This window comes from Cebus imitator, unplaced genomic scaffold (genome assembly GCF_001604975.1).
Source record: "Cebus imitator isolate Cc_AM_T3 unplaced genomic scaffold, Cebus_imitator-1.0 Scaffold67, whole genome shotgun sequence".
Classification (NCBI taxonomy): Eukaryota; Metazoa; Chordata; class Mammalia; order Primates; family Cebidae; genus Cebus; species Cebus imitator.
The window spans coordinates 5,252,221-5,275,838 of NW_016107382.1; the positions used below are offsets into that span (position 1 = coordinate 5,252,221).

Below are 23,618 nucleotides of genomic sequence, written 5' to 3' on the forward strand. Positions count from 1 at the left end.
GAAAGTGTTAAACATTTATGTAAACTATTTTACCTGAAGATTGGGTAAGAAGTGTTTAGTGATACTAAGGCACACTCCTTCTTAAGCTATTCTGTGGGCTTCAATCTTGTTCAACTGTATATGTCTGTTTTACACATAATTGGGGTAGAAATTTAATAATTTTATTATTTCATTTGAGGTTTATAATGTATTAAATATTCTTATTAAGAATTCTGGAAATAATTTTAATAATAAGTGATTACTTTTCAATTTTTTGAAATACCCATTGATGAACTATATGCAATTATGAAATGCTAAGTAGTTGAAAAAATTTTAATAACATGGCTAAATATCCTTGATTATAATGCTAAGTCAAAAAGGATAAAATCCATATTTACTATAATTATAGAGTTTTGTGTGTGTGTTCATGGAAGAAAAGATGGAAAGAAATGCATCCAATTTTTATGGTTGATTTTTTTTTTGGATGATGGGACTAGGGAGATTTAAATATTTATTGTCATGTTTTTCAAATTTCTAAAACTGAACATATCTTAATTAATTAACTTAAAAAGTACAATAATAATACAAGTCTGTTGTAAAAAAGTGTATAAGTGCATATTGTAAAATGTGATAGTCCCTCATTCCCTTTCCTTTTTTATTTAGTCTTCTTGAGAAAATCACTATTATAAATGTTGAGCATATATTTCCAGGCCTTTATTTCTGTGTGTGTGTGCGGGTTTGGGGGGAGGTGTATGCATGTTTATCTTTCTGACAGAACAAGCCTTTTAATTCTTAGATTTACTTGAAAATGGGATATATACTTCCCTTTTGAATTCAGAGATTAATTGAAGTTACTATAAAATGCTTGGTACAATGATTTAACATGGACCAAAAGTAAAGATAGAAAAAGCTGAGATGTGAGGCTGAAGAGCAGATAATTCTATAATGAATTTTGTTGATTATTCACTGATGGATTCCAGGGTACAATCTCAACATTGGATGTAGAGCAAAATGGATTTAAACTGCAGACGGAAACTCATAATTAGATAAACTAATCAGTTCATGAAGATTGCCATTAAAAATAAAATAGATAATAGCATAATATATCTTATGTATTGGGATAATTATTGTGTGTCGAACGTTTATTCAGTTATATTTATATATGTGTATGTTTTTATTAGATCACGATGTAAAATGTGCATCATGTGCTGTAAAAAACAATTATTGTTCATAGAGTATGTGTGTGAATCTGCATGTACATGTATACGTGTGTGTATAAAACCCACTGGAGTTCAATGGTAGTCCACTAGATGATACAGAAAAATAAGTAGGGACTTGGCATGTGAATTAGGTCTATGGAAGACAGGTCTTGAGAATTGAATAAAAAGACTGAAGCACATAGATTGTATGTGAATTACGCTTTATTGCATTTAGCTTAGAGGAGATAGCTCTCAACAGAAACCACAAGGTAGCATTAATTAGTGGATGCTCCATGACAACAGCTTCTCAACTTTCCTCTGGTTCCCTCAAAGAAGACATGCTTGATCCTTGGCTAATGTCCTCAGCCTCATGAGGACCTGTGATGCTATAGAAAGAACCAAGCATGATCTTGATCTTTTCATTTTTATGTTAATTAATTAATTAATTAATTTTTGAGATGAAGCTTCACTTTTGTTGCCCAGACTGGAGTGCAATGGTGCAATCTCGGCTCATGGCAACCTCTGCCTCCTGGGCTCAAGCAATTCTCCTGCCTCAGCCTCCTGAGTAGCTGGGATTACAGGCATGTACCACCACACCTGGCTAATTTTGTATTTCTAGCAGAGATGGGGTTTCTCCATGTTGGTCAGGCTGGTTTCGAACTCCCTACCTCAGGTGATCCGCCCACTTCAGCCTCCCAAAGTGCTGGGATTACAGACGTGAGCCACCACACCCAGCCGATCTTGAACTTTTTAGACCTCATTCATACTACCTTAAAATTTGAGAATAATTACTGAAATGATTGCAATAACTTGCTTGGCAAAACTTGTCACCTAAATCTAACATTCAAATTTTGTTTTCAGTTTCTTGCTCCATCACTGGTGCCATGTTATGTCATAGCCTCAAGTTACATAGTTGTAAATAGGCAACAAACACATTCTTACTCCACTATTTTTAATTGGTGTGGCAAAAGGACTGAAAGCATGGTAAACATGGCTATGCCACACCTCAGAGGCAAAGCCCCACCTTGGACCGAAGTCTTCCATCCATTCTCCTCGTATTCTAGTCAGCACAGCTCAGAGTTCAGAAATGTACTGCTGAGGATGTTGTATTCTACAGAGTGTCTAGCAGGAGAGGGAGATGTATTCTAACACTCCTGACTGGGAAAGAAATGGAGTTTCCTGAGAATGATGAGGAATTATGTATGTGGAGGAACAGCTGTATTCAAAGTTTCATTGACTCATATTCCTTTTCTTAAATGTATTCACTCAACCCTCTATTTTTCTTTCTTTCTCTGTTTCTTTCTTTTTTCTTTTTTTTGAGACGGAGTTTTGCTCTTGTTGCCAAGGCTGGAGTGCAATGGCTCGATCTCAGCTCGCAGCAACCTCTGCCTCCCAGGTTCAAGCAATTTTCCAGCCTTAGCCTCCTGAGTAGCTGGGATTACAGCCATGCACCACCACGCCTGGTTAATTTTGTATTTTCAGTAGAGACAGGGTTTCTCCATGTTGGTCAGGCTGGTCTCAAACTCCCGACCTCAGGTGATCCACCCACCTCGCCCTCCCAAAGTTCTAGGATTACAGGCATGAGTCACTGCAGCCAGCCAGGCCCTCTATTTTGTTAGGCTACTTTCTGCAATGTTAGATCTGCAATGCCCTGCCCTTCCCTCTCCTTTCTCCTTGCTCATAATTTTTCTTTGTTCCATCTCACTTTCCTTCAATTCCAAACACACATCAATAAGGAAGGCTTTGTAAAGCAGGAGTCTCTGAGGTTAGCATAGACTGTTGACAACGTTATCACATGTTCAGTTGTGCACAAACATGCTTGGATAGCTGGAGCGGGGGGTGGAGGGTGTTCCAACAGAGTTTTATTTTCATAAAGGGTCAGGGAACCACTGGTGAAAAGAAGTTATCCTAAGAGAAAAGATTGCTGGGGATCTGAAGTCTGGCCAAAGAACATGGGACTATGTCAAGTGTAGAGGCCATCTTTAGTTCAGCAGAGTATTTGCCACTTAGCCATCTTTTAGCTTTTGGCCAAATGTAATGTATATGAAACACTAGCAAATATTTTTTTGCGGGACTCCTGCCTATAAAAACAATTCTTTAAAAAATGTATTGCAAAATTTATGGGCTCATGTGAGGTATAGTGATTTATCTTAATTGGTGAAGACCTAGAGAAGTACTTAGGTGTTTGTATATTGTCCAGTCACCGCACGAGAAGATTCCTTGAAGTGTAAAGTCATCGTCTCTTTCAGTTCAGATCCAGGAATTTTCTCTTTATATTCTTTACAGTCCACTTCTTGACAATTTTATATCTCCCACTGTGAGAAAAGCAGTGCTGTGATGACTCACTCTGCCATGACTCTTCAGGACTCAACTGTATAGAAATAGCATAGATTTTGCTTCTGCAATTCTCTAATACAACTTATTTAATGTTGCTTACCTCATTACTCATGGCAGTGTATCATCTTTCATACTGCCCTTGAAGAGTGGTGTCCAGTGAATCTTTTAAAGATTGATACTGAGTTTCATTGTTGATGAACAAAATTGCTAATCTCACCCAGAGCATGCAGGAACACCTGAGCAATAATTCTTTTACTCAGCATGTCAAATTTATCATTAAGAAAGCAGATCTTCAAACCATATCTTCTCTTGACCTTTGTAGGCTGTAATCACTACACTCCTAGAATGTGATCTCTTTCAGTATTGACTGCATCCCTGCCTTCCACACACTTTCCCCAGTTGGGGGGGCGGGGGGATGCAGATGTGCTCTGGGCAGAGGGAGAAGAGCAGTACATTCACAGAGGTCTATCCTTCTTATGACATGTTCTCTCTGTCAACCTAGGTGAGTAATTTAAGTCCTCAATATGACATCACTAAACGCAGAGTTAGGAAGAAATATATGCAATCTTGCAAGTTAGTATAAGCAGATTCAGCACACCACTGACTATTTGTGTTACCTAAGAATTACCTGAAAAATGCTGTGGCCTGCCCACGTTTTCATCAAGGGACGGGGAAGGACAATCCCCCAGATACTGAATAAATATATAGAGAGCAGAAGAACAAAACAAAATGGCTTTCTAACAAACCATAGTTGTTCAACATCATAGTTACACATTTGAAAAAAGAAAGCCATTTTATTGCAGTGCCTTAAGGTGTTTTGAACATACGGATTTTACAGCAGGGCAGTTCAAGAGGCATGAGGAATGTTTCTTTTCTCTATCTGTTGCAGCACTGAAATGTGAGCTGAAGCAGACTAAGCCTGACTTGGAGAAATGGGGAGGACATGATTGACTGGAATTGTTCATGGAATTGGTTTGGCTGATTCTTATTGATTCTGCCATTTCTCCAGAAGCCATTACTACAGCTGTTGAAACAGGGGTAGAGAAACATGATAGGCACTAAGTGGTATCTAGGAGGTTAATATTGAGCATATTTGAAATAATCTCTGGAGACTTCTGGAATTTTCTGAGAGGAATCTTAAGAAATGCTTTAGATTTTGTAACAGCTAATATAATAAATACTATAATGCTGGTGCTGACAGTGGTGACCCTGATCTACCCTGGAAAACTTGGCTTTTATTGTTTATTCTGTTTTCTCTCGTCATTAATTCCTACTTCCTATTCTTTATTTTAAGAATTGTTTTATTTTAGCATAGGGACAGTTACACATTTTTATTTTGGGGGCCTATAACATTCAGTGAACGTCTTAAAAAGGTGATGATGATATCTAGACCAAACCAAAGAAGAACAGGAATGTAAAAATGATAGTCTGTCCTCTTTTAGAGTTTTTGTGCTCAGAGGTGAAGTTTTCCCCTCACATAGCTAATACAAACTATGATTTGCATTATAAACTCCCTGCTACATGGGTTTCTAAGAGATGGACCATCTTGACCTTTTGATTGTTACTGCTTTTCCTCAAATTACAATTATATTCTTAATCCCTGTCCTGCTAACTGTCAATTTTCTAATAGAGTTTTCATTCTTCTGTATTTCATTAATTGCAACTTGCGTACCATAGAATGATAGAATCTTCAGAACAGCACTTTGCTAACTGGAAAGGTTATGAAATGCTAATGAGCTCTTTTAAATGGCTAACTCATTACAAGACTTTCCAGGTTCCTTATTTTCTTTAATATTTCTTTATATTTTTAGATATTCTTCCTTGAAAAGTATTATTCAAGATTATTTTAAATATTCTTGAAAAGAAATTAACATATTTGATGCCCTTCTGTATGTTGAACATACTCACATAATTATTTTTTTAATTTTTCAACAAGGCCTATGAGTAAGGCATTCCTACTCCTCTGCAGTAAAGGGAAACAAGGATTTAAAAAAAAGACATGTTACTGGCTCAAGGTCAATGGTGGAGCAACGATTTAAGTTCAAGTCTTCAATCTGCAAATCTTGTGTTCTTTCTTTTATAGAACTCAAAGGGCTACATAAAAGGTTTACTGTGGGAAAAAAATAAATTGAAAAAACATTGTCACTAAGTAGCAATGGAGGGAGTTTCCCCACTAAGGTGCCATTATTATGTCTTCATCGTTGTTTTATTTCACTTCTCTTCTACTTACTTCTTGCCTTTATTCCTTTAATCAGGCTGAACATTGTTTATTTTCCTCTTCTTCTAATTTTATAAGAATCATTCAATTATACACATAAAATTATCTATAATCATTTATTATAATGATAATATATGATTTATATGATAATATTTAAAGGGAACAGTTTACCAGTTCCCTTTCTATCATCACTGGATTTTACACAATTTCAATTTAAGCATAATGGAAACAACACATGTAATTTGGCTTTTGTGTCATTTTCATTCATTTTTCAATGGGTTGCTCAAGATGCCCTTTTTACTGTTCAGCAGAATATTCTGTAGCTTTTTATTAAACCTCCATTGCACTCCTCCCTCAAATTGCCCAAGGATTCTGAGGTTTACTGAATTTTTAGAGGTTAGACCGATTTACAAATAGAAGGTGAAATGAGAACTAAAGTCTAATCTGGCTACTAGAGGCCATTGCATCTGCCTCTGTCTCAGTGTTGTTTTAGACTGTTCCACAAATCAGAATGCCCTACTTCTCCAGATTCTGAATGTTCTACATCTGGGCACAAGATTACAGTTCTTCCATTGTACTGTCTCATGTTCAGCCATTGTTACTTAAGCAGACCACCATGCTGCAGGGCTGGTGGGGATGAGCTTGCAGGTTCAGTTGTCAGTGTGAGAACGTGCCCTTTCCTATGACCTTCCAGATGAGGAACTGCTCAGATCACCAGCTGCTTCAGGTTACCAGTCCACACATGCCCGTCTCACCTCTGATAACCTTGATAAGATTTCCTGCCACTGAGATTGATTATTAGCATTTCTATGAATAGATATGGTACAACATTTCAGAATATTGACAATAACAATTATTTTTCATGATTTTTATTAAAGGTGCAAATATTTCACATTAGTTGTTATCGTTTTAGGAAGTAGTTATTAAACTTATGTTTTTAATTTCCTGGTCATCTGTCATCAAGAAAGTAGTTATAATTTAAAGGCATGAAAGTTTATTTTAGCTTAGTTGTCATACCTCGGTCCTATATTTTAGCATATTTAGGTTTATGATCTTTATTTGTAAAATGAAGGAATTGAATTAAAATAGCACAATCTAGTTTAGGTTCCTTTTCTGCCTTAAATCCCTTCTACAGTAAAAATCATCTCATCATCCTATGTGTTACATAATAAATAAATGTTATAAAAAGTCAATATGTTATTGTGGATCATATTCTTACTAGTATTGCCAAAAATTCCATTTCCTTAGGCTAGCTCTGGATTTTATATATTATCCTGGGATGGTGATTATTAGTAGGCCATTTCATTCTCAAAACTGTTCTAGTTTGGATGATAAATGTATGAATATCTTAATTATTTGACTGTTTAAATATAATCTTAATGATAATTATATACAATACATTTTAACTTTTTTCCACTTAACATGTAACATTTGCTGTTCAATTTTTAAAATTTTTATTAAAAAATTAAATGATCTGAAATGTAAAATAATATCTATAATGTTTGGTTGGGGACTAAATGTCTATTAAAATATAGATATGAATGTAACTTCTTGTGGCAGCATCAACAAAACTTCTTATTTTATGTTTGGATTTCTTGCATTTTACTTTTAAAAACATGAAGTGTTTTATTTAAATAATTTTTATGTTTTTGTTCCTAAAATATGGGTCCAGAGAAAAGATTTAAGTTGTCATTTTCCTAGCCTATGCTCAAATAAGACATTTTGTTATGGATAATATTTAATCCTATTAGTCAAAAAACACAAATTGCATATTATTGGTAAAATAGCTTCCCTTTTCACACTCTAAAAGTAGAACTAGAAATAGCATGATGTCTGTATATATATTTTGATTAGTTTAATGCAACTGGTAGGTTTGGTTAAAGAAACTTAAGGGAATTTATAGAATTATCTCTTTTATGTTTCTTATAAATTTCTATTTCAACATCAGTGTTCTTTTGCTTCTTGTCTTTAACCAATGATCTACCACAGATATAAATTAAACAATGAATAAGAACAAAAACAATTTAAAACTACATAATGGTCCAAACCACCATGGATGGTGTTCTGGCGATGATACACAGGATGAGGTCTGACTCATGAGCCACTGTCCGGGATGACTTGACATTCTCAAGAAGTAATCCCAAATGTTCTCGCTGCATGCTGCTGCAGGCCCTCATGGCAGGGATCCAAGCCGCTGGCTCAGGCGCTGGTTGCTGCAGAATCTCTCTTCAGCTGGCTTTTTGCTACTGAACTGTCTCTGTCTCTATGACAGCCTCACTGCAGGCAGTTTCTCCAACCATAATTACTGCTGCCAAAGCCACCTTGGACTCGGGAAAGGGCAAATTCTGGGGGCTCCACTCCCTGAAATATCTCTGCACTTGCTTGCTTATGTTTCCAAATTTTCAGCAGGAAACATTTTCTATGACACAAGATAAAGAATGTAAAATCAAAGTGTGGAATTCTGTTAGTCAAATGGCTTGTGAAAACTATTTTAGACCACTGTTAACTCTTTCACCTGGATTACAGGAACAAGCTCCTAATTGGTTCCCTAACTGGCATGAATGATTTTAGTGGAGAATAATATTTCTTCATGTCTTCCCTAAAGAACCCTTTAACTTTCCTCCAGTTGCTTAAGATTGAGTTCAAGCCCTTGACACGGCTGACAGCACTCAGTGAGATATGGCCCTGGTGGAGCGTTGTTTCCTAATCCACTCCCACCTTTTTCCTCTGCTCCCCCTTCCACTAACTTCTTTCAGTTCTTTGAACCGGAAACCCTTTGTTTTTACTCCTTTACATCAGTGGCTCCCTTAAAAACTTTTTTTCCCATTCCCTACCCTGCCCTATTACAGTAACTTTCTCCAGGAGGTTTCCTGCTGACTTCCCTGACGGGAGTTAGAGGCGGCCAAGCATGCTGTTCTCATCCTAGCCCTTATAGCACTGCGTTGTAAAAGCCATTTCAGTTGTCTACGTCTTCTACTAGGTTGAGAGTTTCTTGGTCTTTCTTGTTTACCATTGTATCCACCGCACCTAGCATAGTTCTAGCTTGGATTAGGCGCTTAATAAAAACCTGACAAATGGTGAGATAGATGAATGAAAGAAGGTTTTCCTTTTCTGACAAGAGAAAGTGGTGAACAGAATAGTTGGAAAAAAAATGTAGTGGCTAAAAATAAAGCAAACAGACTTTTTCTTACCTTTGATCAGCTATATTTTTCTTAAAACAGGGGAAAAAACAAAAACAAAATACTGAGAAAGGTGTTTGCTGATTGCTTGATTTTAAATTTTGCCACCAGTGAAAGCTTACTGCTATGTGCCTGTTGCTTCTGTTTTCCTTTCTATTAATATCATAGGCTTTCTTTCTTTCTCTCTCTCTCTTTTTTTTTTTTTTACAAAGGAATTTGTTATAAAAATAACATTCTTTCAAGGTATCACTGTATAGAACCTGACATAACAAGTATTTGTAAATGGTAACATTCACTAGATATAAGCACTTAATCTCCAGAGTAGATAACATACATATATATTGAAACCTAGAGGCCTGGGGTTTGGTCTTGCTTATATCGTTATCCATGTAACTAGCACTAGGACATTAAACTTTCTATATTTAATTGCATTTAAGTAAATGCATCATCTTTAAAATAAACAGACACCAGCCAGGCATGGCGGCTCACGCCTGTAATCCCAGAACTTTGGGAGGCAAAGGCAGGCAAATCATGAGGTCAAGAGATCGAGACCATCCTGGCCAACATGATGAAACCCTGTCTCTACTAAAAATACAAAAATTAGCTGGGCATGGGGGTGCACGCCTGTAGTCCCAGCTACTTGGGAGGCTGAGGCAGGAGAATCACTTGAACCCAGGAGGCAGAGGTTGCAGTGAGCCAAGATTGTGTCATTGCACTCCAGCCTGGTGACAAAGTGAGACTTCATCTCAAAAAAATAAATAAATAAAATAAAATAAAAACTGATGCCTTTTCTGACATCTCACATGTGAAGATATAATGAAATGACTTATATAACAGTACTGTAAGCTACTCTGTAAAACACAGGTACTAAGAAGTGTGATAGGAAGGGTAATGGCCCAGAAGTTAGGTTGCCAGTAGGTAGTTCCATTCATACTGATAATTACTTCTTTTTCTCTATTGTCCTCTTATTAAACAAAATAAAACATAAGATAAGAAGGTTATGCCGAATGTTGTTTTGAGATTTCTTTTAGCTTTTATCTTTGTTTAATTATTATTATTTTAAGTTCTGGGATACATGTGCAGAACGTGCAGGCTTGCTACATAGGTATACCCATGCCATGGTGGTTTGCTGCACCCATTAGCACATCATCTACATTAGGTATTTATCATAATGTTATCCCTCCCCTAGCCCTCAATCTCCTGACATGCCCCAGGGTGTGATGTTCCCCTCCCTGGGACCATGTGTTCTCATTTTTCAACTCCCATTTACAAGTGAGAACATGTGGTGTTTGGTTTTCTGTTCTTGGGTTAGTTTGCTCAGAATGATGGTTTCCAATTTTATCCATGTCCCTGCAAAGGACATGAATGCATTCTTTTTTATGGCTGCATAGTATTCCATGGTATATTTTCTTTATCCAGTCTATCATTGATGGGTATTTGGGTTGGTTCCAAGTCTTTGCTGTTGTGAATAGTGCTGCAACAAACATACGTGTGCATGTGTCTCTATAGTAGAATGATTTATAATCCTTTGGGTATATACCCAGTAATGGGATTGCTGGGTCAAATGGTGTTTCTGGTTCTAGATCCTTGAGGAATCGCCACACTGTCTTCCATAATGATTGAACTAATTTACACTCCCACCAACAGTATAAAAGCATTCCTATTTCTCCACATCCTCTCCAGGATCTGTTGTTTCCTGACTTTTTTAATGATCGCCATTCTAACTGACATGAGATGATATCTCATTGTGGTTTTGATTTGCAATTCTCTAACGACCAATGATGATAGCCTTTATCATTCTAGGAAATGAAATGAGTACTATATTCTGTACATAATCCTATTAAATTTCTTAAAGAGTTTATTGCTATTTAATCCATCCTTGTGCTTCACGGGTTGTTGTAATTCAGTGACTGTTGTAGGAAATTCTTCTTCCTTCTTTTTCTATCCCAGTTATTTTGTGATTTTTTTTCCAGATATGTGCGTTCTCTTTTGATATATCTGTACATTGTCTTAGAATGTTTAAAATCTACCCAGGAACCTGTAATGGCTAACAGCTCTTTGAGTTTCCCTTCACAGCTACACAAGATGTTTTTAGTAATTGTGTTCTACAGAGTTCAGCAGCCATTTTGTTACCCAAAATGTATTTTTTTCTTTCTTGGCTTTTAAGTTGATGTTTGGTAGTCTATTCCCAAGTGCTCAGCCTGAAGGAGAGACAGTTTCTATTCTCCCTGCAAATGCTAAACAAACAAATGAACAAAATAGAACAAAACAAAAATTCCAATTAAACAGTCTGGAAGATTCTAGTTGAATGGTGGATATTAGCAAGACCAAGCTAGACCACCTGCCTTTATGCCATTCGTGGCTTTCTGTTCTTATGTAATACAAGGGATAGATGGCTGGCAAAACTAAAAGGAATTTAGAAAGTAGGGATGAAACATGATTCCTTTTGAGGGAGGTAAATCACTTCATTCAAGTACCAGCTTAGTTTCATTGCTGCATTTGAACCTCCAAAGAGAAACATGTGGAGCAGTTGATCCACAGTTGTGCCTTTCATTGTTGGTTTATTAAGTGGCTCTTTTGTGTGTGTGTGCAATTTCATTCAGACAGTTAATCATTTCTTGAAGTATTTGTTCTTAGCTTTCTACAAATTGATAAGCATAGCTATAGGGAAATCTATGTGGAAATTCTGTTTTTCAAAGATTTGGCAGTTCTTCTTTAATGAATTCTCAGGGTATTTCAGGTTTCACTAATCTGTGTTTAACTAGAAGGGAAAAATTTGGGCAGTAAGCTACAATAACCTGCCCCATAAAATGGAGAAAACCACTCAGGCACTTAAGTAAGCCTCTTCCAAATACGTAATATAATACATTCACTCCGGAACAGGGTATGAGCCCTAAAGCATGATTCAAACATAGAAGCAAAAATTGCTGTTGGAAGATAAAGAATTATCAGTGGATGTGTTTTTGCTTGCTGCTTTGACGTTGCTGTGACAGGCAGGAACAAAGGAAGAAATGATGCACTGAGCTGATGAAAACAAATTCCAGAAGCATTTATGACCAAGCTGTGTGCTGTTAGAGGAACAGAATGAAACATAATTTTTCAGTTTCCAGAAGGGCTTGTGCATGCTGAAACATAACCAGGAACGATATAACATGCTACAGGGGGAATCAGTGATACAAGTGACATTCCCCATGTAGACCTAGTTATTTACAAAAGCTATAAGATGGAAGGGCTCAGAAGCCTTTAAGATGCACAGTGTTGTTACAGGAAAGGTGTCCTGGTTCAGACCCCCAGATGTTGTACAAGAAAGAATTCAGGGAAAGCCCATAGTGTAAAGTGAAAGCAAGTTTATTAAGAAAGAAAAAAAATAAAAGAATGGCTACTCCATAGATAGAGCAGCCCCGAGGGCTGCTAATGACCTATTTTTATGGTTATTTCTGGATGATATGATGAACAAGGGGTGGATTACTCATGCCTTCCCCTTTTGGACCACATAAAGTTCATTGCCTGTCATTGCCATGGTGTTCGTAAGCTGTCATGGCACTGGTGGGAGTATAGCAATGAGGATGACCAGAGGTCACTCTTGTTGCCATCTTGGTTTTGGTGGGTTTTGGTTGGCTTCTTTACTGCAACCTGTTTTATCAGCAATGTCTTTATGACCCGTGCTGTCCTCCTATCTCATCCTATGTATTAGAATGTCTTAACCTTCTGGGAATGCAGCCCAGTAGATCTCAGCCTTGTTTTACCCAGCTCTTATACAAGATGGAGTTGCACTGGTTCACATGCTTCTGACAATGTTGTATATAGAGTCAGTACAGCTTCAGGATTAAGAAGCTAGACTACAGAGTCAGACAGACATGGTTGATATCAAATCTTGCTTCCACTGACCTTGCCCAACTTACTTGAAAATTTTGTGCCACAATTTTCTTGTTAGTAAAATGAGATCATGATTAGCTCTTTATCATAGCATTGATTTGAGGAATTAGGTAATGCTTGTAAGACATTGGTAAGTATTCATTAGCGTGTGTCAACAAATGATGTCTATTATTGATACTGTTATTAACAAGATATTCTGGCTGTGGACTTTATGTAGTCCCAGAACATTTGGTCACACACTGAACATATCCAAAACTGTAGCCTGTTAAAACCTAGAACTGGCTTAGAAATTGCATTTTCCAAAGAATTTAAACATTGCAGATTGTACTTTCCAAAGATGGATGCTACAATAGTTCCTATCCCACATGCTATGTGATAATGTGACCTTGCCACTCCTCCCATGAAGAGATGGGGTTTATATTTTTTCCACTTTGAATCTGTGACTGCTTCAACCAATAGAGTATGGTGAGAGTGACACTATGTCACTTCAGAGGTGAGGTCCAAAAATGCTTTCACTTGGTACACTTAAATACTCCTTCTGGGAGTCTTGTCTGATTCCGCTGGGGCTGCCATGCTAAGAAGAAGCCAAGCCACACAGAGAAGCCACAGATGGGCGCTCAGTGTGGCAGTCTTAACCTTTGAGCCATTCCCTCTAAAACACCAGATATGAGTGATTAGTCTTCTCACCTGAGACCCCAGGCCTCATGGCAGAGAGAAGCCAGCCCTAATGTCTCCTTTCCAAATTCCCAATTAATCCTTGAACATAATAAAATGCTTGTTTGAAGCCACCTAGTTTTCCAGTAATTTGTTACATAGCAAAGAAAACTGGGATAGAAATTCTTCCTGGTCTGGCCAGTTCTCCCATCTATGGATTTTCCAACTTTTCTCGATCAAGAAATTAGCATATACCATGGCCTTTTAATGCAAGTCACTGTGTTAGAACAGGTATAAGCCAACATAGTTAAACAGAAATATACACAAGGATTAAGAATACTTAGGAATTCTATGGTAAGGAGTGTGTAGCATAGAGTAATGCAGGCATGACCATGGTATAAACTTAAAAGAGGCTAAGGCAGTCTGGGAAGTCTTCATGGTAAAGAGACTTGCAAGGGCCTTGGATAGGTAGTACTTGGATAAATAGAAAAGGGAGAAAATGAATTCCTGGCAAAAGTTTAAAAAGTTTTGGAAAAGATTTGGGCATTGCATCTTGAAATCAGTCTGTTAATATATGACTATATCTGTCTTACTTGCAAAATAATATTTGCAAGAAAGAACGCTTTTAGATATGTTGCTAATTCTAAGAGAATTTACTTAGTACTTTACATAGGTTGAATCATGTCAGTGCTGTCTTACATTGGACTAATTTCCACAGGATTGATCAGCAAACTTTGCCTCCTATGTAAACATAATTTACAACTTTATTAGAACACACAGAATTTTCAACTAATTCCAACAAATATAATGTCTTATAAGTATTTATCATCTCAAAGTTATACATCAGTTGTCTTTAGAGCTGTTAAATCACAAAATATATGGAAAAGCTCTTTGCCCTTTTTAGAAAACGTATTTAGATATCCAAATTTTAATGACAAGATATAGCATAGATACGGCTATAACTTACATTTTATAAGTAACATATAAATATTCACAAAGCACTGTCCTTAAAAAAAAACAAAAACATAAAGGAATGGCTAAACCAAGCTTTTACATTTTTAAGGTCACTGTGACAACTTTTCACTAAGTACCGTAGAAATATATGGGCTTACATTTTTTTTATGACAGAGTTTCGCTCTCTCGCCCAGGCTGGAGTGCAATGGCACAGTCTTGGCTCACTGCAACCTCCGCCTCCTGGGTTCAAGTGATTCTCCTGCCTCAGCCTCCTGAGTAGCTGGGACTACAGGCATACTCCACTAAGCCTGGCTAATTTTTTTGTGTGTTTTTGGAAGAGACAGTTTCACCATTGATGTCGAACTCCTGACCTTAGGTGATCTACCCACCTCGGCCTCCCAAAGCGCTGAGATTACAGGTGTGTGTCACCATGCCCAGCCTGGACTTCCATTTTAACTATAAGTTTAAATTTTCTGCAATCTGTTTGAACATAATTAGTGGCTGGAGTGCACTACTTAAATAGTGAATTTTGCTGAATAGCTCAACTTCCTGCTGTTGCTTACATTGGGGTTTCCTATTTCCCAAGTCCTCTCTTTTGATCTCAGTCCTTCTCTTTGGATAGCATAGAATAAGACTCTCCTCCTCTGCGACAAGCATTCAATTGCTTAAGAGTAGCACCTATACGACATCTGTGCCTTCTCTTTTGGCTAACAATTCCATGTCCTCTCATATGACCATCTTTTCAGAACATTCTTTGTCTTGATTGTCTTTTAAATTGTTTTCAGAATGTCAGTCTTAAAATGTTGCCTAGAACAAGTGAATGTTCTAGCTGTTGGTAAGTGTCTTGATTATCAGATAGTAAATATTTAGCTCAATCTAAGTCTAACCACTGGGAAGTTATTCCTTTTTTTAATTTTGAAAAAAAGGTTTTATGACAATCACTTTGGTGATATAAAAATGTCCATCAGCTTGGATTCTGTGAGAACATCCTAAAATATATTGGAAATCCAAATCCCTATATCCAAAGCAATCTTTGAAACTTTTGGTGTCATCCTAGATATTAGGTAGATTTTTGGGGGGAGGATTTTTGGCTGAAATGAGTCACTTACCTCCTCCTTAATCTAGAACTTTATTTTTCAGGTAATCTAGAGTCTCTATTATGGGTGTGTGATATATAGTATACCTGGATTTGCCAATAGACAGACAGGCCAAGATAGGCCTGCAGTATTATCTTTGGTTATTCCAATGTGATAGCCACTAGCCCCACATGACCATTTAAGTTTCAAGTTAAATACATTTAAATAAAATTAAAGTAAAAATTTAGTTCCTCCACTGCACCAGCCACATTTAAGTGCTCAGCAGTCACATGTGGCTACTGACTGCTATGTCAATCAGCACAGATATAGATCATTTCCTTCATTGCAGAAAATTCCATTCCTGCCACCTAGATAAAAATAGAAAATGTGACCATTTCTGAATATTTAAAATGGAAAACAATATGATAAAAATGGATATTGGCATAGGCATAGACATTAAAAACATTAACTATTTGATTATTTTATATAATGCCTAGTCCAATGTTTTACGAGGGAAGCCCATTGAATAAGAATTTAGGCTTTGCAGACAGGCTACGTGAGCTCAGTTTCTGCCTCCACCATTTTCTGTGTGATCTTACTCAACTTATTTAACCTAGGCTTTGTTTCCTTAACTGTAAAATAGTTTTAATGAATTTCTTAAGATGATCACTAAACTCGAATGGAATAATGCTTGTAAAAGTATTTAGCACAATGTCTGACACATATAAGTTGTTAATATAAACGTAAGGCATCATTGCAGTTATTTGGAGAAATGCAGTTATTAGCTCCAAAGTACTAATTGCAGAATGTGTGCATAAACACTAACACAATACCACGCTTTATTAAATAAATTGGACTTGTTAAAAGCAAGCAGAAAACACCTTTATTCTTCATTCCTGTCGCTTTAAACCTATTCTGCTGAATTGTTCTTCCCTTGCCTTAGGTGAAATTTCAGGCAGACTCCACAGCTTGTCATGTTATAGTCAATCTCATTTCCAAGTAATAAAACAAGAGTAGGTGGGGTTTGGATAAATAGAAAAGGAATAAGGAAGAATCCTTTGTAAAATATACAAACTTTAATATGTACTTCAATATGCAAGCTGTTCTCATTTTATTCATCCCATCTCAGTTCTGGCTGAAACTCTGCAATGGAAAGGTGGGCTTGATGGTTTCTTTTATTATTATTATTAGTTTTTGCACTCCTTCCTTGTTGCCTCTGGATTCCCTGGGATTGGAGAGGGCAAAGATAGATGGGAAAAATTCAGACATTGAAAAGGTTTTCTCCAGCTTTCTTGGCTCTCCCCCTCTGCCAAGGCAGATGTGCCAAAACTGGTTCTTGATGAGATTTTATGAGTTATTAGAAGAGCCCACAGCTGTGGCTTGTCCCTCTGCAGGTCCCTGACACAGGTGACACCTCCTACAACTGGCCATTCACAGTTTCCTTTTAAGCCTCTCATTTCCAGTGACCCACGATCCTCAGACTTTTGTTTTTTTTAAAGAGTCTCACTGTCACCCAGGCTGGAGTGCAGTGGCATAATCTGGCTCACTGCAGCCTCTGCCCCCTGGGTTCAAGCAATTCTCCTGCCTTAGCCTCCCAGGTAACTGGGATTACAGGCATGCACCACCATGCCTGGCTAATTTTTATATTTTTGGTAGACATAGGGTTTCACCATATTGGCCAGGCTGATTTCAAACTTCTGACCTCAAGTGATCCTCCCACCTTGGCCTCCCAAAGTGATGGGGTGACAGGTGTGAGCCACTGCATCTGGTCTGCTCCTCCGGTTCTCTGTTGGTGGCACTTCATCTTTCCAGGTGGGCCTCTTATTTAGGGTGGCTACAAATGTGATTAAAGGTCAGCTCTTTTCCATGGAATCCATACTTGGCTCTCAGAATACGTATAATTTTTTCCCACCACTGGTGAGAGTACAGTTAATTTCCATTGTAGCCCTGTTTTTTCACTCCGTTCTCAAGGGTGTTGAATCAGTCTCTCATATTTACATTGCTTAGGTTTGAGTCACGTACAACAGCTTGTGCCACCTAACTTCTAGGAGCACAGGTGTAGCTCTGTGGGTAGGTTTCCAAAGCCTTCCTCATTTGGTTTGGGTGGTAGGGGAGCAGAAGCACTTCTTTCTCCTACACTATTTTGTGTTGAGGGACTGCATAACCCACTGACAAGTCCCAAGAACATCTTCAGCACTCATGTTGTTAGAGGTGATGAACCAAAACTCCATCTTTGTGTCAGCAGCCCATATATCAAGATTTACAGGGTCTTAGCTCTGAATTTATAATCTCCACTCTACAGTGTTTGGGCCTCTGCTAAAATTCTAAGACAATAAGAAAATCAGTTTAATAGTCTGTTATAGTTGTTTTCATGGAGCTTGTAAGATTGATATTTAAGTAGACAAAGTGGGAAGCAGTCAGTTTTCAGGGTTCCAGGGGTCACCACTTTGTGCTCAGAGTACAGCTGTCAACTAGTGATTTGCTGCATTTAGACAAGGAACAGGAGCAAAGCGCATATTTCAAGAGGGTCATCGACACTGCCTTGTGATAAGTGAATGGCTGGAGGGTTTCTTGGTAAACTGAAACCTTTTCACATTTTTAGCTTTTTCTGTGGCAACCTGTCTTTTACAGAAGCTGCTCTTGAACCTGGCTTTTTATTTTCAGCATTGGTGTGAACATTTTTTTTTTTTTTTTGAGGCAGAGTCTCTTGCTCTGTCACCAAGGCTGGAGTAGAAAGGTATAATCTCTGCTCACTGCAAGCTGCATCTCCCAGGTTCAAGCGATTCTCTTGCCTCAGCCTCCTGAGTAGTTGGGACTGCAGACTCACACCACCACCACCAGCTAACTTTTGTAATGTTAATAGAAATGGGGTTTTGCCATGTTTGCCAGGCTGGTCTCGAACTCATGACTGCAAGTGATCCACTCGCCTTGGCCTCCCAGAGTGCTAGGATTATAGGCATGAGCTACCACGCCCAGCATTGGATATTCATCTCTGATTCACTGCTCGCACTGTGTATTAAATGTTGCCAGGCATGGTGGCTCACACCTGTAATTCTAGCACTTTGGGAGGCTGAGATGGGCGGATCACAAGGTCAGGAGTTGGAGACCAGCCTGACCAATATGGTGAAACCCCGTCTCTACTAAAAATAAAAAAATTAGTCAGGCGTGGTGGTGGGCACTTGTAATCTCAGCTACTCAGTAGGCTGAGGTAGGAGAATTGCTTGAACCTGGGAGGTGGAGGTTGCTGTGAGCTGAGATCACGCCACTGCACTCCAGCCTGGGCGGCAGAGTGAGACTCTGTCTCAGGTTAAAAAAAAAAAAAAGAAATGGTGGTCCAGTGACAAAGGAAAATGACTGATTCTATCCTTCACCATCACATAGCTACCAGATTTTGGAGTAAAGTATTCCAAAGTAATGCTTTGTGAGGCACTCTCCCTGTCTGTGAGAGTGATGCTATGCACCACTGTCCTTGATTAACTATTTCTCACTTCCCAGAAATAGAGTTAGGTGAGCCTTCAAATTAATGACATTCTATTCACACATAAAATTACCACCCAATTATTGATCTGCTTTCTTAATGCCCTTTTGACTAGCTAGAAACACTTAGAATTGGGCATTAAGATTGAAGAATTTACTTACAATTATTTGAAAATCTTATAAAGAGAGATAGATGGTAATTCTTTTTGTAGGTAGGAATCCTGTTGAAATGATGATGGTAAGCATACTGGTGATGAGAAAGCAAGCCTAGAACATTCCTAGAAGCACGTGGGAACACTTGGTATCTCCTCCAACCCTCTGCTTCAAATAAACAACTAGCTTTCCTTGGACCTATGGATAAGACTTTTCTTTAGGAATGAGCTGGGGAGCAGCTACCTGAATGAGTGATTTAATAATGTTACCTTGTTGGTATATATTCCCTATCTGTTGACTCATGCCAAATATGCCACTAATAAAGCTTTGTTCTTTCAGTTCTTCTTAAAATACAAAGTTCTCAGGATCTCAATTTTCTTTTTAGTGTGATTATATTAGAATAGATGATCTATCAAAGTGGCTTTAATTCTGAAGTGTACAATTTTTTTAAGCACTCCTGGGATTATTTCAGACTGTAATCAGTTAAAATTATTTAGTATATATTTGTTATTGAATGAATGCATTTACGTCTTACTGCAAATAAATTCTAGGTTCATACTTAAAATCAGGCTTTACTATAAATGCAATTGGTGTTATTGCAACTTGGAGACTAAGAAAAAAAAAGACAAGTTTAGGCCAGATGCAGTGGTTCACGCTTGTAATCCCAGCACTTTGAGAGGCCGAAATGAGTGGATCATTTGAGGTCAGGAGTTCTAGACTACCCTGGCCAACATGGTTAAACCCTGTCTCTACCAAAAATACAAAAATTAGCCCTGTGTGATGGCATATGCCTGTAGTCTCAGCTCCGCAGGAAGCTGAGGCAGGAGAATTGCTTGAATCCGGGAGGTGGAGGTTGCAGTGATCTGAGATTGTGCCACTGTACTCCAGTGTGGGTGACAGAACGAGACTCCATCCCAAAGCAAAGCAAAAAAAAAAAAAAAAAAGACAAGCTTTATCCACTTCATAGTTTTTCTATGGCTATGCCTACTCATGAACTTTGGAGAAGTTTTACTCAATAATCAACCACATGAAAGAGAGAATAATCTACGTGTGGAAAATCACTGAATATTTATTTACGTGTTGATTAGGCTTGATATATATTAGCCTTCTTTTTCTTTGATCGTATTCAATACCTAGATCATCTATATTTGGTTGCATAATGTAGCCTGAATTAAAGGAAATATGAAAAAAATAACACCTATTGAGGGTTTAATATAGTGCTAATCACTGTGCTAAACACCTCACACAGACATTTTCATTTAATCCCCACAATAATGCTATCAAATAGATACTACTATTACCCCTTTTATAGATGAGGAAACAGAAGCTCAAGGAAGTAATGTAACCTGCCGAAAGTCCCATACCTAGAGCCAGTATTATGGGATTAGATAGTTTAACTCTAGAACCAATAGCCACTACTGTAGAGGAAAAAATCATTCATTGAGTGCATATCATATGAGCTGCATATGTCATCTAACTCACACAGAGAGGAGAGTCATTTCTCTTCAAGAAACTGCAGGTGATATTTATAGTTCCATAGTTTAGATATATTCTGAATGACAGAGTTCCACTTGGCTTCTGAGCAAGATAATCTTTTAATTTTGGAAGGCCTTCTTGGAAAGCATTTCCCAGAGATGATCCTGGAGTGGCCCTGGTGAGATTAACCTGTGTTCAAGTCTTGGTTCTGTTGTTCAAATGCATGCAAATGTAGGCAGCATGCTATTTTATTCCTTTATCTATAAAATGGTACCGACGTTCATGGAGGTGTGGTGATTAATAGAGTTAATATCTATACTCAGTGGCCTATACAAGCATGGTGCAAATGTTTCAACAGTAGCATAGGCAGGGATACTCAAGAGAAGCTATTGTCATATTTTCACTTCTTAGTACAATGATACATCTAGTTTGTATACCTGGACACCTTAGAGGGGATTATCAGATCCTTGACCAAATAAGATGCTTGATAAAAGTTTAAAAATGAATTAAAAGATTGATCAGAGACCAAGGACATGTTATTTCTGGAGAAGACTAACATCTAATCCTTCTTCAGCAATCCAATAAATATATCTTGGCAGATTATTTTGCCTAAGATACTATTTGAGTATCAGGCTGCTTAGTAGTAATACAGAGATGGCCTCTGCATCTTTGCAGAACTAGCTCAGAAAACGTCTTTCCAGAAGTGAGTTGTCAAGGTTTCCATCTCAAAAGCCTACTTCATTCTGGATTGTGCTCAACCATCATTCTTTCCATTACCCTCAACTCTAAAAGCTCACAGCAGTGTTTCACAGTGGATTTTCCATTGTGTGCCAACTGTACTTGATCCCGGAGAAGAGCACTCTCCAGGACTTTTCCTAGTATTCTAGCAATACAGGTCATCAAAAACAAGGTCTGATTTTTAGACAAGAATGGTGGAATTTTTGATACCTTTCCTTTATTTCCAAGAGAGGAAACCATCAGACCATCAAAAACCAAGCCAATATTTAGAAATACTTTTTGCTTTTGGTTACTTCAAATATCCACCCTATCATGTAACACTAATGGTTAAAATTATTCCTTTTTCCTAATAGGAATTGAGATTGGATGTTTATGCATATTTTGCAGAGGCTGTCTAGGAGAGACTCACCTAATCTCCATAGCTGCTATGATTGTAAATAGTTATGAGACTACTGCCATGAATCAGTGATGCACTCTACCACCCATCACTCCTTCATGGTTGAATTTCAGTGGGTGGCTGCGGGGCTCCTCTGCCTTAAGAGATCCTATGCCAGAGCCTTAGGATTTCTCATCAGCCAAAATACTTTCAAAGTTTGAACTAAATTCACACAAAATTAAATGCTGCCTACTGGAACTATAATTGATTGTCATGTGTCTTCTCTGCAGTGATTCTTCTCTGCTTTGAATGACTTTATGTCATTACCTTCTGAGGCTTTGCAAACCAAACGTATCATTTATACAGAGCAATGCCGGGGCTTGGTAGCCTTGAACATTCAGAAGCAACTAACTGGTACTAGACTCTTGACTTCTAGTACATAATGGATCATTACGCAATCTACAATAAAGCTCAGAGTGCAAAATATAAATTAGAGCTTTTAAGATTTGAGCTCTCTAGCAAACACAGGTTTTCTAGAGAGAAAAGTATTTAAGCTGCTTACTGGCATCTCAGAGGTTAATCCATCTGTTTACTGAGTGCATTGATTTCCACTGTGGTACCTTGGCATTTGCTTCCCATGTTTCTTCTGACGTGCAAACCAACCAGCAATAGCGTAATATTGATCTCCATCTTTTTTATACACCTAGGAGTGAACACTTCCATTCATTTACTGTTTTTGCAGTCCTGCAATTATAATGCTTTGACATTTGGGTAAAAGTAAATGCTGCAGCAGAAATTATATGTTAATGGTTTTTCATGATTTAAATATTTAATATTCTATGTTTTCCATGCTTGAATGAGATTACATGAGAATATTCTATTTCTTTAGATAATGTAATAGTGTAAAATTTCTTTTCGTTCTTGGCTATGTTAGTTAATGTCTCATATATTTGACAAAGCCTAATTCTAAGAGTGGTAGAATTTTTGATGCCTCTCCTTTATTTCCAAAAGAGGCAATATTGCATAGTAATTTAGAATGTGAACTCCATACTGGAGTTTGAATATTGGCTTTACCACTTAATAATGATGTGGCCTCATTAATAAAATGGAAAAAATGAAAATATTACCTCCCAGAGTTCATTTGTTCTATAAACACTTGTTGAATGCCATCTGTGGGTCCATGTCAGAAAATTTGCTAACCACCCAGAATACAAAAGTGAATAACACCACATGGTCACTGTCTTTCTGGGATTTGCAGAATCTTACATGGGAATATTGTCTCCATATCACCAGTTCACTTGGCTTTATTCTAAATTTAGCACTGAATTTACATTTGCTGAATTATTTAGTCTCTGGTAATCAATAACAAATTTGAATAAATGAATATGAACGTACTAATTTATTTATGCAATGGGTTGGGAAATTTATAATGTATAAACATTAAATTTAAAAGGACACAAAGTTCAAAGCATGATGTGGGCTGTTAAATAAAAACAAACAAATAAGCAAACAAAAGGATGGAAAGAAAAATGAATGTTGGGGGCAGGAGAATAGATAAAATGTAAGAGAGACTTGTTTGGGGTATAATGAGTGAGATTAACTTTCAATTTAATATACAGAAAAATTATGAAGAAAGCATTCAGAAGAGTTGAGGTCTATGGTATCATGGCAAAAATGAAAAGCAAATATTCTTCTGATCTTAAGAGGCTGAAATTAAAAGAAAATTGCAGTAGTCAAGAACAGAGAGTCTAAAAGTAAATCTTTGTATTTTAAGCATTTGAAAAAGAATAGAAATATATGTTTGATGAAGGAAAAAATTATAATAAAATAAGCATTTTATAAAATCAATTGCTTCATAAATTTGAAGTCAAAGAATATTAATCATTATTTAAAAATGTATACAGCTCTTTTCTTTTTTTTTTTTTT

At 37.3% G+C, this 23,618-nt stretch overlaps 1 long non-coding RNA gene across 1 annotated transcript in view; it reads right to left on the reverse strand.

Moving 5' to 3' along the window:
- Positions 1 to 16,467: 16,467 nt before the first annotated feature.
- The window catches only part of LOC108305863, a 26,065-nt gene continuing 18,914 nt past the window's right edge, over positions 16,468 to 23,618 (reverse strand). Inside the window, exon 4 of the long non-coding RNA XR_001825917.2 lies at positions 16,468 to 16,697. This is a non-coding gene — a long non-coding RNA (uncharacterized LOC108305863). The remainder of the gene's footprint in view (positions 16,698 to 23,618) is intronic.